At 50.2% G+C, this 4,350-nt stretch overlaps 1 pseudogene; it reads left to right on the top strand.

Moving 5' to 3' along the window:
- LOC132006993 (G2/mitotic-specific cyclin-B1-like) overlaps positions 1-3,844 on the top strand; it is an 11,927-nt pseudogene extending 8,083 nt beyond the window's left edge.
- The last annotated feature ends 506 nt before the right edge of the window (positions 3,845-4,350 follow it).

Genomic DNA, 4,350 nt, shown 5'->3' with positions numbered 1-4,350 from the left:
CTTTAGGGCACCTGGGTGGCTCAGTGGGTTAAGCCTCTGCCTTTGGCTCAGGTCGTGATCTCAGGGTGCTGAGATCGAGCCCTGCATCGAGCCCTGCTTTGGTCTCTGTGCTCAGCAGGGAGCCTGCTGCCCCCTCTCTCTACTTGCCTCTCTGCCTACTTGTGACCTGTCTGTCAAATAAAAAAATAAAATCTTTTAAAAAATAAACAAGAAGGAGAGGCACAGAGATCTTTTTGATATTTTTGAGGTGATGGGAACGTTTCTTAAGAATGTGGCGGTGGTGGTCACATGACTACACATTTGTTAAAACTGATTGAACTGTACATGTGAAATGATGAATTTTAATGTATGCAAATTATGCCTAACCCCGATTTTTATAAAAACCTTACAGCAGAGGACAAATGGTTGGGAGTGATATGCACTGTAGGAAGAACTGCTCTAACTTATTAACACAACCAAACCATACGCAAACTTTTACATTTTGTGGTTAATAAAAACTTACCCTCAACACGCTCCACAATAACCAGCAATGTCCATGCTGGCGCCCGATCAGATGACCAGCTTCCCCCAGTGACAGGGAACCCCTCACTTAATACTGTAGCCCATACCAACTAGAATAGAGAGTTCTGTGTAGATGAATGATTAACTGTGTGGCCTTGACTGGATTATGTCCCCTCTCTGGGCCTTGGTTTCCTTAGAAGCAAGTGCTAGAAGACTTCTTGGGTCCTCTCTGGCTCTAACATTTGAGTTGTTAGAAATTGAAATTTGCCTTCTTGTGACTATTAACCTGGTCTGCCTTCTGGAGTTACCCAGAGCTTGGCCCCGTGGGACAGTAATAACCAGCCCATCACATGCCAGACGTCAGCTCCCCTGCCTTGCATGTTCTCTTCATAGCACATGGAGAGACAGCATGGGGCAAAAACTAAGATCACAGGGTCTGCGGCGGGGCGGCCTGGAGTCTGACTCTGGATGCTGCCACCTCCCAGAGCCTCAGCAGCCTCTGTGTATAAAGGGATTAATAGCACCAACTTGGAAGGGACGGATAGGGGAGTAAATGAGGTAATGTATGTAAATCAGGAGGTGTGGTTGGCAGAATAATGGCTCCCAAAGATGTCCACATCCTAATCCCCACAACCTGTGAATGTGTTAGGTTACATGGCAAGGGGGTATTAGGGTGGCTCATCAGCTGACTTTCAAAGAGGGAGATTAGGAAATTGGCCCAGTTTGTGCAGACGGCCTCAATATAATCATGCCGGTCCTTGTAAGGGAAAGAGGGAGGTGGGAGACTCAGAGGCAGAGTTGATGAGACATGAGAAAGTTTCAATCAGCCAATGCTGGCTTTGAAGATGGAAAGACATCATGAGCCAAGGAATGTGGGCAGCCTCTAGAAGCCAGAGTAGGCGAGGAAATGGATTCCCCCTTAGAGCCTCCAGAAGGAACACACAGCCCTGCTGACGCCTTGGTTTTAGCTCTGTGAGACCCATTTTGGACTTCTGACCTCCAGAACTGTAACAGGACACATTTATGTTGTTTTAAGCCACAAAGTTTGTGGTATTTTGGTAGAATGGCAGTATGTAACTAGCCGGGATGGCTATGACCCCCTCCTGACTGGTCTGCCTGACTGTACCCACTCTTTCTTTGCTCTAATCCGTTCCTCACCATGCAGCCAAAATGATGTTTCCAAGACTCTTATCTAACCAAACCACATCTTTTAATACGACTCTTCTCCTAGGTCTTCAAATTTGCCCCAGGACCTTTGAACCTGCTGCCCTGTTTGTTTAAAAGGTGCCGCGGTCCCCTGGGTAACATTTAGTTAGCCTTCATTAGCTGGCTCAGAGATGGAAATGCCGTTTCCTCCAGGCAGCCTGCCTTGATCTCTGGTCTCGATCAGGTTCTCTGGGCAACAGACCTCGGAGCACATTGCAAACCTCTGCAGCACTTGTGGGTTTTAAAGCATATTTACTGTGTTTATCTGCCTTGGGATGTATTGCCTGTCTTTGCCCAGTAGGCTATAAGCTTTCCAAGGGCAGGGACACTGCCTATCTTACCTTGCCTCGCCAATGTCTGGCACGTAGGAAGTGCTCGTTAAATGGCAGCATTTATCACTGTTTTATTTCTGAATCCTTACCGTTCTGGTCACCCGACAAACACTCTCTAGTTTGCAGTCCTCTTTGAAACTTAGTGCCCCTGCTGTGACCTTGTCCTCCAGGTGGCAAGAGCATCACAAAATGGAAGCTGGGTATGCGGTCCCTGCTTACAAGGGGCACCCCATTTCTAGTAATGCAGCTGAAATCTGTGTTCCTTTGTCACCAACCGCAGTACACACTCAGCTTCAGCAGAGCTTGAGGTGACATGGACTGCCCACCCACACGCCCCAATATTTATCTCCATCAGAACATCTGTCAAGCTAGCTTTCCCCGTCCCATTTCTGTCTTGTTGTTCCTTGTCAGCTAAATGGTGAACTTCCCTCTCATCCCTGTGGGTTTCCATCGTCTGGCATTGGGCTCCCTGTTCTAAGCCTCAATCCCCATTCAGCCATCCACCAGCTTAACCAGCCCTCTCAACCCCATGTCAGCTGTGTCCCTGAACAATGCATTCCTGTGCCTGCCTCCAAGTCCTGGGTGACAGCACAGGGCAGGGCAGGTCTAAGCACAGGGCCCTGGAAATGCTGCCAGAGACCCCTGGGGCCTGACACCCACTGCAGGGTATTGAATTAACAACAAAAACTGCCTAGGTCAAGTTCTGGCTTCACCACTTTGGTGGCTGCCAACCTGGGAATAACAGTATATTCGTTTCTCCGGGCCACTATAATGAAATATCACAACCTCGGTGGCTTGAAACAGCAGAAAATTTGTGCTCCTACAGTTCCGGAGGCTAGAAGTCCAAAACCAAAGTGCCGGCAGGACACACGGCCCCTGAAGGCTCAACTGGAGGATCCTTCCTTGCCTCTGCTAGGTCCCGGTGGCTCCCCGGCTTGTGGTGGTATGACCTCTGCCAGTTGGTCTTCTACTGTGTGTGTGTATCCGCGTGTCCTCTCTTTTTACAAGGATATTGGTCACATAGGGCCCACCTGCTCTAGTAAGACTTCATTTTAACTAATTACATCTGCAAGGACCCCGTGTCCAAATAAGGCCATGTTTTGATGTTCTGGGTGGACAGGAATTTCGAAGGGGGGGGGGGGGGGGGGGGACACTATTCAACCCACTATAGGAGGCAATACTTTCTTCTAACCCCTTTGGGAGAGCCCAGGAAGATCACGCGGGCAAGTCTTCTCAAACAGGAAAGTGCACCCAACCACCTAGAGATCTTTGTTAGAGGACAGACCGGGATTCTGCCAGCCTGGGGTGGGTCTGCATTTCTCACAAGCTCCCAGGCAATGCCCTTGCTGCTCCTCCACGCTTTGAATAACAAGGATGTAGGGGAAATAAAGTGTTTTCAAAACAGATGTCTGTAGGCTTATCCCTTTCTTTTGTAATGAGCTTTTCTGAAGCTCCAGTTTCCCCACCTGCCTGGCTGTCCTGGACTGCCCCCGCCCCCGCATCCCGACCGGGCCCAAAACAGGCTCACAGACAAGGACTTGGGTTTAGGTAATTTGGGGGTGCGGGGAGGGAGGTGATCATGTGAAGCACACATTTGGAAGTAGAGAAAGGGAAAAAAAGAGAAGCCGATGGAGAGCGAGCTAAACAGCACATGGTCCTGAGGGCAACTGGGGCCCCATCCAGGTGGGGACTGGCTGAGAAGCGGTGGAGACACTCTTCCTAATTGGCTGGTGGGATGGCTGGAATGGGGTAGGGGGCAAGGGCCTTTTCCCAGTGATTCCCGTTCTCCCCCTAGGGGTCCCTGAGGGTTGGGTTCCTGCATGGAGCTGGGCAAGCTCCCCGGGCTGCAGGCACAGGAGGTCGGATGCTCAGACACGTTCTCCTGCAGCTAAGGCGACCTCAGCTAGGCCGTGGGGGAGGGCAGGGTCATCATCGTGAGCTCCAGAAGCCTTCCAGGTTTGCATGTCATTTGTGTCTCTACTGTTCTATTTTGAGTACATGAGCTACCCAAGTGAGCTCTCACTTACAGTAAGATTATGGCTGTCACCCAACCCCAGCAGACGCCTTGACCACAAGGGTGTCATGGAAGAATCTGTCTATGGCCTGCCGAAACCCACATGTGCCTCCCCAGGGGATCCTCAGATCCCAGGCCCTGATCTGCATGGGTACAATCCTTTACCCTTTGAGTACGTAGTGGGCAGAACTCAACCCTGAGGTAGTGAAATTAGGCTTCAGAGTCACCTTAGGAAGGAGCTACTTCCCTTTCTCACAGCCCCTACCTTCACCTAATCCAATCAATCCCTGCCCTTGA

Source organism: Mustela nigripes, chromosome X (genome assembly GCF_022355385.1).
Source record: "Mustela nigripes isolate SB6536 chromosome X, MUSNIG.SB6536, whole genome shotgun sequence".
Lineage (NCBI taxonomy): Eukaryota > Metazoa > Chordata > Mammalia > Carnivora > Mustelidae > Mustela > Mustela nigripes.
The sequence above is the reverse complement of the archived record's forward strand: the minus strand, read 5'-3'. Positions and strand labels throughout refer to the sequence as shown.